At 40.3% G+C, this 13,549-nt stretch overlaps 1 pseudogene; it reads left to right on the top strand.

Annotated features, from left to right (window-relative positions):
- The first annotated feature begins 10,298 nt into the window (after positions 1 to 10,298).
- LOC121456184 lies at positions 10,299 to 12,568 on the top strand (annotated as a pseudogene).
- The last annotated feature ends 981 nt before the right edge of the window (positions 12,569 to 13,549 follow it).

Genomic DNA, 13,549 nt, shown 5'->3' with positions numbered 1-13,549 from the left:
AATCATTTAGCACTTGAGGAGTTTGGTATATTTTTCTCTGGGTTTGACTAAATTGACTACAGAGGGCCAGGGAGAGAGGGCATGATTGTGAACCCCCTGCCAGCACAGTTCAGCTAGGTCCATTAGGACTGAGGAGTAATGGAGCCTCAGGAAGATGTCATTAAAGCACGAGAGCTAGAATACATAATGATGCTGATTTAAAAGGAAAAAAAAATCAATGCTGCAAATTTTATCTGGGTGACCAATTACAGTGGGAAAACAAAATAATCCCAGAAAAATATAAGCAAATAAGAACACAACTGTGCTAACAATTGGGCAATTCCTTCATCATGGTGTTCATACAAGGAAATTAACAGTCGTAGAACAGAAAGAAACTCCAACAAGGGGAGCGAGAACTCAAGCCAATGACCTTCTACAGCTCTGGTATCTGCCTCCCCTTACCCTCTAAAGGCTCTGCTCCAAAGAGTCTTTATTTACCCTATGGATAGATTGTGGAATTAGACATTAGTTAGCCCAAGTATTCTCCAGCCTCTGGTTTTAACCATCTATCCACCCACTCTTCCAAGATGATCCTTAAACCAGGGAAAGGGGGTGTTATTGCCTATAAAGACTTGTGCATGATCAAGCCAGTCAATAGTCCAGCACAGAGGGGAAGTAGTTCAAGAGCCCCACCCAAGGTGAAGAGGTATTGATAACTGATGACTTTTAGGGAGGAGAGGGGTCAATTTTCTTTAAGGGTTGTCTCCTGATATATCAACCATACTGTATGGGAGAGCTTCACATGTATGAGTATATGGGTAGCACAAATTGAACTCACTGGGTTATAGAAAAAAAATGTTGGGAAAGGGTGAGTTTGTATTAGATCCAAAAGGAGTTAGGGGGAAGAGTGGATGAATATGATAAAAATACATTGAAGGTATATATTAAATTCTAAAACAATAAAAACATTGTATCAAAATTACTCAGTTATCAGGCAAGGCTTCCTGAGGTGGGATTGGGACACCAACCCAACCATAAAACCTTCAACCTAACATCTATTGTGCCTGCCAGATGTACTAGGACAATGGAGGTACAGAACTTGCAAGTGGCCAATCATTGGCAGGTCTAAACTGAGGCCCACACCACAAGAGGAAACCAATGCCCTACACTGCCTGAATGACCAGGAACCTCAGGCTGGAAAGCTTAGAGACTTAGAAGAGAAGTTAAAATCAATAAAATGATTCCTAATGCTATCCTTATATACTTATAGATTGGAGCCTAGCCAAATTGTCATCAAAGAGGCATATGCTGGCAGCTGATGGAAACAGATGCAGGGACCCAGAGACAAACATTAGATAGACTACTCAAACCGGAGATCTCTATCAAGTCTATCTGGAAAGGGGTGAGAGGAAGAAATGTAGGAGCCAGAAACAGGAACACATGGCCCACAGACTTCAACTAAGTAGGGCTCATAGAGGCTCACAGAGACGGAAGCAGCAATCATGGAACAGGCTTGAGCTTGCACTAGGTTCTCTACATGTGTGCCATGGTTGTCAGCTTGTTGTTTTTGTGGAGCTCCTAACAGTGGGGGCAGGTCATATCTATAACTCTTCTGTCTGCTCTTGGGACCCCTTTCCTCCTATTTGCTTGCCTTGTCCAGGCTTGGTATGAGAATTTGTGCCTAGTCTTAATGCATCTTGTCATGCCATGTTTGGTGGCTATTCCTGGGATGCTTGGTCTTTTCTGAAGGAAAATGGAGGAGGGGAGGATTTAGGAAAGAGGGAAAAGGGCAGGCCTGGCAGAGGTGGAGGGAGAGAAAACTGTGGTCAGGAAGAATTAAATGCCAAAAAGAAAAAAATAAATGAAATACTTGATTATACCATGTTATACAATGACACATCTTAACATCTTTCTACCTCTCCTTTTCCCAATTAAATGGTTGGTTGAATTTTCAATTACGCATTGTAGAATTACCTGGGAAGGGATTCTCAGAGAGGAATTGTCTAGATTAGCTTGACCTGCAGGCACACTAGTGAAAGATTTTCCTAAGTGAGCTTTGGTAGGAAGCAACTTGAATGTGGGTCTCAACATTTCATGGTAAGAAAACTAGACAGAAGGAAGGGTAAGAGGAAGTTGAAATGCATGTGGGCTCATTAACTGCTTACTCTGCTTTTGATTGTGGGCTAAACATGAGCACTCACTCATTAACCCCTTATTCTTTGCTCTTGACTGTGAGCTGAATATGAGCATGCGTTCATTAATTCATTACTCTTTGCTATTGGCTGTGGCTATAACGTGACTGACCAATTGCTTTGAGTTCCTGCTAGTTTGACTTCCCTGCAATGGCAAACTGTTTCTCGGAATTGTGAAGCACGCAGATCTTTTCTCCCTTATGCTGCTCTTATTAGGGTATTTTATCACAGGGACAGGAAGAGAATCCAAGGCACCTTGTGTCCTGGGTTTGTTTGAATGAGAATGGCCCCCAAAGAATCAAAAGGATGGATGGTCGGTCTCCTGTTGGATTAGGAGTGGTTTGAAGATTGGAAGAGGTGTGTCACTGGGGGTAGCTTTGAGGTTTGCCAGCCCTGTCCCTCTCTCTGTTTCTGTCTCATGGTTGTAGATCAAGACATAAGCTCTCAGATGTTCCTTCACTCTGTCACTATGGACTCTCCAATGATCTGAAATCATAAGCCAAATTAATTTCTTCTATAAGTAACCTTGGTCATGGTTATTTATTGCAACAATATTAAAGTAACTAACACAAGACAATTTCTACTTTTTTCTTTTCCTCCCTTTCTCCTCCCATCCCACTCTCCCCTGTTCTTCCCTCCTCCCTCCTTATCTTCTTTCCTTCCTCCCTTTCTTTTTCTTTCTTCATTTCTCTGGTGTGTATACTTATTATTCTTTTGAGTATAGAGAATGCATAAATGCTAAAGAAAAAAATCAAGACATGGTTATAACTAGCTAAGTAACAATTAAAGTTTGGATATAAAATTTCCAGTACACATTCATGTCTTTGAACATTTGATTCTCAACTTGTCATGTTTGAACCTTTGAGACTGTGATCAGGTTAGTGAAAAGAAGTAGCTTCTGAAAGTGGAACTTGATAGTAATTACAGTTTCTGATCCTAGCCCAAGCACATTGCTTCCTGATGTACCAGGACCATGGCTGCATGCCATTGCAATGAATGCCGAATGCTGCTATGGCCTCCTCATTGTGATGAACTGAAACTGAGCCCAAATAAATCCTTCTTTGAGTTTCTTCTTTCAAACCCTTGTTCACAGCAACAAGGGAATGGTAATTAAGTAAGAAACTCTGGGATTTGGTATTTCTACGCACTAAAACAACTTGTTATACTTGTAAGAACTACCAGAACCAAACAGTTCAGGATGTGTAGCCACACTGCATAGAGGAGTGTCTGTGAAAAAAGAGGCCCTTTATGTTGTGACTGTAGTTGTCTCATCCTTTGATGTGGGAGAGTCTTCTGTTTTGTGTTGATTTCATTGGTCAATAAAGAAACTGCCTTGGCCCTTTAATAGGACAGAAAATTAGGTAGGCGGAGCAAACAGAACAGAATGCTGGGAGTAAGAAGCCGAATCAGGGAGATGCCATGCCTCTCCTCTCCAAGATGGATGCAGGTTAAGATCCTTTCTGGTAAGCCACCACCTCGTGGTGCTACACAGATTATTAGAAATGGGTTAATCAAGATGTGAGAATTAGCCAGTAAGAGGCTAGAGCTAATGGGCCAAGCGGTGTTTAAAAGAATACTATTTGTGTGTTATTGTTTCCGGGGCTAAGCTAGCCATGTGGGAGCTGAGTGGGAACACAGCATGCTGCTCCTGCTACAATCCTTTCTGCCATACATAGGAACAGGTCACCATGAAGACGGTGGTGTAGCCAGGATTGCTTCTGTAGCTTTCTGGTCCCAATGCAGACAATAAAGACTTTGTCCTCAAAACTCTCAGATTGCATGCTTTGATCTCAGAATACAAACAGGCAGCTGGCTTAAGGAGGAGCCATTGTTTTAATTTTCACACCCAAGAACAGCTTCCTCAACAATCATTCTCTTTCCTTTGGGATTTAGGCATTTGAGTAGATAGATCTATGGCAGTTCACCAACCACACAGATCAGACCAGACTTCAGTGACCACACGGGACAAGGAGTGCAGTCCTTGCAAAGATGTTAGGGGTCTGGGACTTCCATTTCAGGTGAAAAAGTGCTTACCTATCATGCAGGAGAATCTAGACTCAATCACTAGCAACACACACCACATCATATACACACCACACAATACACACCTACCATACACACACAAACCACATGCCACATATAACACATACCACATCATGTACACAATACACACACACACCAAACACACACACTATACACACACATGCACACACCATACACACCCACCACACACACACAAATTACATACCACACAAAGCACATACCACAAACTACAAATATTCACTACACACAAAACACATCACACACAAAAGACACCACACACACCACACCACATATACCACACCACACACACCACACCACACATACCACACCACACACACCACACCACACACCACATACACAGATCACATACTATACACCACAAATACTCACTACACACACATACACACCACATTCACACACACACCATACACACATACCATACACACCAATACCACACACCACACACACCACATACCACATGCCACATACTACACACAACACACACACCAAATACCACACACCGCAAATACTCACTACACATACACACCACACACACACACACGCAAGCTATAACCACCACACACTACACACACACAAACTATTCACACCACACACTGCACACCATACACACCACACATTCCATAAACACACACCATACACACACACACCTGATACACCATCCACCACATACCGTAGACCACAAACCACACACGCCACACATGTCACATACCATGCACCAAAAATACTCACCACACACCACACACACAGCACACTCCACGCAACATGCACCAGATACGCACATCCCCCAATACACAAACCTTGGAATGAAACCTAAAAATAAATGGTTTTTTGACAGCCGAGAAGAGTAGAAGTCTGATTTCCAGAACAAACTTGCTTGTACTATTCCTAGTTTTCAGTCAAATATTACTAGACACACAAGAAAATGGAAGTATGCCCCATTCATTGCAAAGAAAGAAAAATGACAAAAGGAATCACTGGAGGGGCTAGAGAAGCTAGACTTTGGGTTTACAAACAAGAGCTTTAAATGAACTATTTCTGCTCAAGGAGCTGAAATAAACTCGAAACAAAACTGTAAATTATCTGGAGAATAGTTTGAGTAAACCAAGGTTTATTAATAAAGAGATTGGAATTCAAGAAAAGGAAGCAAACAGAATTTCCAAAGATGAAAAGTGCAGTAGTCTAGTTTCCTGTTTTTTTCTTTTTTAATCACGAGCCAGTACAAGAGTACTTGAATTGAATAACAGTTTAGGAATTGGTGAGCTTAAAGATGGGGCACTTGAAATTACCCAGTCAGAAGAGCAGAAGCAGAATCATGAAACATAATAAGGAGCCCTGGTGCCTGGGCTAATTGCATTTGTGTCATGATAATATATTCTGGGTACAAGCAACTTAGAGGAGGGAGAGGCGTTATGCTTCCAGTTACAGACACAGTTCCTTATTGCATGGGAGTTAGAGGCTGAAAGTTAGTGTCACATCTCTAGTCAAGAGCGGAGGGAGAAGAGAGCATTCTTGCTTTCTTTTGAGCTATCTCTTGTTTTATGTAGCTCAGCATGTCCACCCCGCGTTAGTTAACAATCCCACATTGATCAGTGTGACTCTCCTACATCGATCAACAATTACTCTCCCGTAGACATACCTACAGGTCAACCTGATCCAGAAAATCCTTGGATTGAGGACGGCTTCTCAGGTGATTCTAGGCTGTGGCAAGTTGACAGTTAAATATTCAGCATTCTAGCACTTATGGGACACTATTAACATAGCAAAGTTTACATGAGTAAGTGCCAGAAAGAGAAGAGAAAGAAAAAGTGTTAAAAAAAATAACTGAAGAAATTATAACTGACCTTCAGAATTTGATGAAAGGCACTAATTATATAGTCAGGAAAGCTCCAGAAACTTCAACTGGAAGCTATACTTCAAGCAGAACTACCAGGAGATACATTTTAATTGAACTGTCAAAATCCACAGAGAAAGAGCCCTGAAAACAGGAACAAAAAATTGACTTTTCATAAACAAGGATTTCCCTTCAAATTAAGTCAGTTGCTTATTGTTAACAACAACAATAAATTTATGTTTATCAATAGCTCACAAGTGCCCTGTTTGTCTTTTTTATAATAGCCATTGTAACAAGGGAGGTGCCAGCTCATCATGGATTTAATTGACATTTGTCTGATGAATAGTAATGTTGACCATGATTTCATGTATCTGTTGTCTTCTTTTGAGCAATGTCTATTGAGGCTCTCTGCTTATTTTTAATTGGGTTATTTGTTTCTACATTATTGAGCTATTTGAGTTTCTTATGTAGTGTTATCAACTACTTTACAAGTAAGTGATTACAGAATATTTTCTCTCTGTTGATCATTTTCTTCACTGTGTAGAATCTTTGTGTGTGGAGTGTATGAATGTACAAGTTTATATATGTGTGTAGTGCATTGTGCAAATTATTATATAGGGAAGTGTAGTATAAGTATGTACATGTGTGTATATATGTGTGTGTGTAGTGGGTCTGTGTACATGCTTATATTTGGGTGTGTAGTGTATGTGTGTACATGCTTATGTTTGGGTGTATAGTATATGTGTAAACATGCTTATACATGTGTGTGTAGAGTCCAGAGGTCGATGCCAGGTATCTTCTTTAGTTACTCTCAATCTTATTCTTTGAAGCAGAGTCTTACACTAACATGGAGCTTGCTGACTGATAACACTGGTCAGGGATTTACCAGGGAATCTTTTGACTTTACCTGTGGCGGACTTCTCGACCAGCGAGAAAGAACAACCACCACACGAGGATTCTTCTCAGATCAAGCTTTATTGGAGTGCCCTTGGTTGAGAGAGAGCATGAAGTGAAGGGGGCCGGAAACAAGGGGCAGGAGACAAGAGGCAGGAAATGAGAGAGAGAGAGAAAACGAGAGAGAGAGAGAGAGAGAGAGAGAGAGAGAGAGAGAGAGAGAGAACATGAAGCAAAGGGGGCCCGAGAGTACTAAGGCAGCTGCTTATATATGGAAATGGCACACGGGTCACCCTGTGATTGGCTGCCACCAACAGCTGACATCAGACTGCATCGGGATAGGCCCAGGGACCCTTATCCACCGCACATGCAGGAAGCGGGGGACACGCAGCTCTCAAAGGCTTAGCCAAATATGGAGTTGTTTATTTCCAACAAGACAGGATGTCGGCGCCATCTTGTAATGGCGATCCTGTCCGGCTCACTACATTTACCTACCAAGTTCTAGAATAGAAGGTATATACTACCACATCTGACTTTTATGTGGGTGCCGAGGATCCAAACTCAGATCCCCTCGATGCCCTGCAAGCATTTTACCAACTGAGTTATGTCTTCTGCTCACACCACCCCTGCATCTTGTATTCTTGGATATAGTCTTTATGTTTAGAAGAAAATGAATTCATATTTCATCAAGAAATTTATTTGTAGGCACAGGCTATTCCAATTGACACATTGGGAACAGATGCACACATCAGCTCCAAGAAAAATCAGCTGGCCTTTAATGTGCAGGGCCCAGAGTTGGCTACATCAGGTGTTTCAAGATTGCGTTTGTTTTGATGCTTGGATATAGCCTGGGGCTTCGTGCATGCTCAGCATACACTCTACCACTGAGCTACATCCCCAGGCCCTCACTTGTCTTTATTTCCATCAATATTGGAAACTTTACAAACAGTGTGATGGAAAATAGCAATACTAATGAAAGCCATTAGTAAAATCATGCATTCATGCTGTATTCTATACAAGCAGGTCATTCACATAGAAAAATCCTATCCATTTGGAATGTGGTATTCATTCCATGCACAGTTGTGGACAAGGTTTTCCTTTCAAGATCCCTTATTCATTTTATTCTGATAATGGATAGCTTATCCTGCTTAGGAAGAAATACCATCTGTGCAGTCCTAATCTTCTTAAATAAAATTTTATCCATGTGGCTAGGAACTTGATCTCTAAATACATTTTAGTATAGTTTCTATAGAATAAAGAAGTTCTCCAAAGCTACAGAGAAACCCTGTCTCCAAAAAACAAAAAAAAAGAAAAGAATAAAGAAGTAGTAAATGATCATAGCATTTTTTTTTGCTTTCTGATGCTAACTTCAGAGTTTTACAAAATAATTTAATACTCTAATATTAAAAATTTGTTCTGACAGAACACAGTGAACATATATGGACATGAATGCATGTATCCGTATCTCTATGTGCATAACATGTTTGTGTAAGTAAGAAAATACATACATATGTTCTCTTTACCTGATAGTTGTATAACTAATCATATGTAATATGGTGCCTGTATATATTGTTTTTTTTTTCTATTACTCCACCAAGTAAAAAAAGGTGTGGTAGGTGCTGGTGATTTGACAACCAAAGAAAAAACTTATCATACAGGTTCAGCTTTTGTTTCTTGTACGGACATGAGAAAAAAATTAGAAAAAAGTCAAAGGCTTGTAAGAGAGACAACACATGTAGCAATATTTAAAATCGGGGGTCTTAAAGCACCAAAGTGATGATGGTAAATGCATGTGTTTACCATGGATGCTTTGCTCTCCGGGTAGTTTTCAATGAGAAACTTCTCCTAGGCAATTCCCTGAGATTGTGTCTGTTAGGTTTTTCTTAAAATGAGGCTCTCCACCAACGCAAATAATTCCAACAAGGCCAAATTAGACAAAATAAAAGATGTCCATGTTTAATGCAGTGCTCTCAGGTGGCACCAGGAAAGCATGGCAAGGAAATGAAAGAGAAAAGGGAAGACCACGCAAAACCTGGAGACCACATGCACGTTCTCTGGGGGGGGGGGGCAGTTTAAGTAGCCTGTGGGAGTGGTCTTGACTTCCCCTGGGGAGTGGTTACCGTTTGGTGGGACTTCTTGACCCTCCCTGGGGAGGGGTCACAGTTTGGTGGGTTTTCCCAGAGGTGGAGTTTGGGCTAAGGGGAGGGGGCTTGAAATGGGGTTCCTGCCCAGTATTCCAAAGATGGGTGCCAGGAGCTGGGATAAGGCCCCTGACTACAATATTCCAGACTCTCTATAAAGGGGTGTTAGGAAGCTGGGGTGATGCTTTTGACCAAGCAGTGTCCTAACTAAGAGATTCCTGTAGCAACTCCAAGTCAGTCATTCTTTTCTTCAAAGAAGAGAATTCACAAGAGCTTATTACAAATTTCTTGGCACTAAATCCAGAGATTTTGGATTAGTTTACCTAAGAAGATGCTAAATATCTTGATCCCAAACATCCACTCTGGGTGCTTTTGATGGCAGTGGTCTATGGTCATAATTTGCAAGAACTATCTTAGCCTTCTCAGATGTAATAAAGAATCTTCTCTGATAAGGAGAAAGGCCTAAACATACAATGACTGGTTTTCACTGGGACTATATAAGTTATAGCTATAGAAAAACATAAATTTGAGGAGCTTTGGGGTTCTGTGAAATTTCATTTGCCATAAATTTAAAAGAGGATACCTGAAAATACTTCTGACCTTCAGATGAGAAGAGTTTGTTGTATGAGATCATTTCAGGGTCATATGGATGGGCACTTAGTGATTGGGAAGTTATTGTATTTCTTTCTATCCTACTTAGTGATCAGTAATGCTTCTTTGTTTGAAAATGAATGAATACCTAATATTTCAGCCTGGTCACTTCAAAAAAGAAGTACCTACTTTTGCAGTTCGTTGTCCAGCATATGCATTTTATCCCTTGGGAAATGCTTCTCTCTGACATGGGATACTTGTTTCCCAAAATTAAACAAGTAGGACCCATAGAAGCCTGAAAATATCATGGCATGAAAACATGTTTTTAAAAACCTTACAAGTTCAAACTAATGAATTTTTTAAAATCCTGTCTGTGATCTTACATTAGTTGCTTCCCTAAAGCTGGCTAACGAATTCTCTTCATATTTCTGTCTGGCTGGCATAGGCTCTCTACATGTAATCCAGAGAATCTTGGGAGATAGCAGCTACCAACTTCTCTACCATGGTAGCGGGAAAACTTATCTTCTAGGTAATGTCACAAACTAATGGGGGAAAGTTGCTAGTTAATAAAAATGGCATCTGTTCCATGTAAAGCATCCCTGATGTCCCAAAGCAGTGACAGAAGATCCGGAGGAGGAAGATGAGGAGGATAGTGATGAGGCCAAGAATGGCTTCCCTCTGGAGGAGGTGTCATGCCTCAGAGGCACCAAGCAAGATTACCTTATGCATGCTACTTTGGATGAAAATAAGGAAGTGGACAATGGAGGCAAAAAAGAAACAATTGACAATCTTCAGCGAGGCGAATTGGAGGCATTTATTCAAAATCTTAATTTGGCCAAATACACAAAGTTTTTGATTGAAGAGGATGAGCCAGATGAAAAAGAAAATGATAACAAAAAAGAAGCAAATTTACTCAAGGTAAAAAATAAAAAAAATAAAAAGCAATAGAAAGTAAAAATACATCAGAAAAGAAGTTGAAAATTAAGAATGTACCAAAATAGCAATCTGATAGCAGTACTATCCCCAAACCAAGGAAAGATAAACAACCTGATGTATTTGAATTTCTTGAGAGACAAAAGTTGTTACTGAAGCCTGGAGGCAAATATTATGACATGGAGTACAGCAACGACTGCTCTTCGGAACCCCAGCCTCAGGGTGTGGCGGCTAAATACAAAGCCCTGGCTCAGAAGCTGTATGAGCACAAAGTCAGCTTATTCAAAAATAAGACAAGTAATCATAAGGGAGGCTTTTCCACCTGGGTGAACGCAATCAGTTGTGTCACTGGGAACACTAGATAACAGGATGGCAGCCATGATCCTTCTGATCCAGGATGATGCTGTGTACATGCTCCAGTTTGTAGAAACCTTCTTGAACCTTGTTAAGAAGAAGGGCAGCAAGCAGCAGTGCCTCCTGACTTTGGATACATCCATGAATACTCATTACAGACCTTCTGCCGGAGCGTTGGAAGCTGCAGGGCTTCAGCCAGCATCCTTTGCACCAACTGGAAGAGCTGTCCAGCGGCAACAAGGACTCGAGAGATAGAAGATTCATACTGTGGTATTATGAACACCAGCTGAAACAGTTAGTAGCAGAATTTGTGCAGGTCCTAGAAACTCTAAGTCATGATTCCCTGGTAACCACTAGAATCTGAGTCCTAGTAGCTGCTCATGATGTGCTCTAAGCCTGCGGAGGAAAAGGCTCTTCTGGGTCAGGTGGTAAATAAGCTGGGAGACCCTCAGAACAGAATCGCCACACAAGCGTCCCATCTGTTAGAGGTGTAACTGCAGAAGCATCCCAATATGAAAGGAGCTGTGGGTAGAGAAATATAGACAGATGATCCATTCAATTGAAATCCTCTGTTCTGTGGAGCTGAAAACAAGTCTTTGGGAGCTCAGAAAGTGATCTGAGCATTTCCACCCTTCTGTGGCCTTTTATGCTAAGACTATCCTTGAGGGAAATTTTATTCAGTATTCAAGGGACCCATTGCAGGATTTCACACCCATGAGATTCTTGGATTGATTTGTATACTGAAATCCAAAACTACACAAAGGCAAAGAAAATACTGAAAGTGTTGTGATGCAGTCAAAAAGGAAACATTTTATAAAGGATGTTCGTAATCTTGCTGTGAATAATAAAGAGTTCCTTGTAAAAGAAGAAAGCCAGATCCCAGTGGATGAAGTGATTTTCTGCAGGTAGAAGAAAGTTGATGTTATTAAAGAGAAACAGAAGCACAATGCAGATGAAGACAGTATAGAAGGTGTTGATGATGAAGAATTTGAAAAGCTGATTGACACATTTGAAGGTGATAACTGCTTTATGCCTAGAAAGGACGATATTGATTTTTCTAGCACTATGAAATAAAGGGAACTAAGGAGAACTTGAAAGATTCAGAGAGTAGTGAAAATGAGCTTGGTGACCTGGATGATGATGGAGTTTCCCTAGGAAGTATGAATGATGACGTCTTTGAAATTGATGAAGGTGGAGAAACATTAATGGATGTGTCAGATGATGAAATTGAAGAATTTGATGAAGTCAGCTCTATAGCCAGTACTAAGAAAAGCAAGAGAAAGAATGAAGATAATATTGACTTTACTGGTTCATTTCAAGGATCAAAGCAACGTTTCGATGACTCTAGCCTGTTTGTCTCTGCTGAGGAGTTTGGCCATCTGCTGGATGAAAACATGGGATCCAAGTTTGATAATAGTGGTATGATCGCCATGGCTAACAAAGATAAGGCAAGTTTCAAACAGCTCAAGTGGGAAGCTGAGTGTGATGACTGGCTGCACAACAGAGATGTGAAAAGCATCATCAAGAAAAAGAAAAATTTCAAAAAGAAGACGAAAATCCCTCAAAACTCCAAAAGGCAAAGGAAATAAGTGCTTCAGAGTGAATAATAAACAAAGATTCTACTCACCCTTTATTCTTGCTATCCAACCACTTTTCTTGATCTTTCTCTTTCACTCCATACATTCTAGACTGTTCAATGGATTTATAATAAACTATAGAAACAAATAATAATAATAATGGCATCTTGTCATACCTTTAACATTCTTGTGTTCAGTTCATATCCGGCGAGGTTTTCGTTTTCAATTTTCCCAAAGTGATCACGCTTACTTACAAATTTATCTTATATGAACTCTGTAGTTACGATATATTGGAATATCTTTTTGGGTCTTATAAGTAAAAGATAAACACCCGACCTTAACAACAATTAAAGTTAGCTATAAAACACATTAACAGTTTTCAGACTCTGCTAGGAAAGTGCTAATGATGTATTGGAGCAACAAAACTATAATAAATGAAGTATAAACATCCTAGAAATATGTCAAATGTCAATGCTTATTATAAAAACAAGATTCATAATTTTATTAATAGGAACACGGCAATTGGAATAAGAAATTTTGACTAAGATGTTAGTGGAGTTTTCTCTATCTGTATGAGTGTGAACTTAAAGTATGATAAATATTTCATTATTTATCTAGAGTAGGAGAATGGATGCATAGGATAAGCTCTTCTATGCAACCTTGTTTTTAACTGACAATTTAAGAAGCATGGCTGGTTTGCTCAGTGGTTAAGAATACTTGCTGCTGCTCCCCCGACCCAACAGGAAGACCCTCTGTTTATTTGATTAAACAAAAATAAAATGAGCTGCACAGGAACAATTTTAGAGTTCAAAGAGTCACCGGCTTTGTTTTAAGGCTGCAGTAGCTGATAGTTCTTGCTACTTCTTCACTTGTACTTCTGTGGACCACAGAGACGCATTCAGAAGCCTGTTAGCTCACAGTAGGTTTGGAATGTTTCGCCACTAGCTCTTCACCTGCTCATTTTGCCCATCATGCCTGCGACTGGCAATAATA

The sequence above is a fragment of the Microtus oregoni genome, unplaced genomic scaffold (genome assembly GCF_018167655.1).
Source record: "Microtus oregoni isolate MIOR12 unplaced genomic scaffold, Mior012 000015F_ref0000493, whole genome shotgun sequence".
In the NCBI taxonomy this organism is placed as follows: Eukaryota; Metazoa; Chordata; class Mammalia; order Rodentia; family Cricetidae; genus Microtus; species Microtus oregoni.
This window is presented reverse-complemented; position numbering and strand designations above follow the sequence as displayed.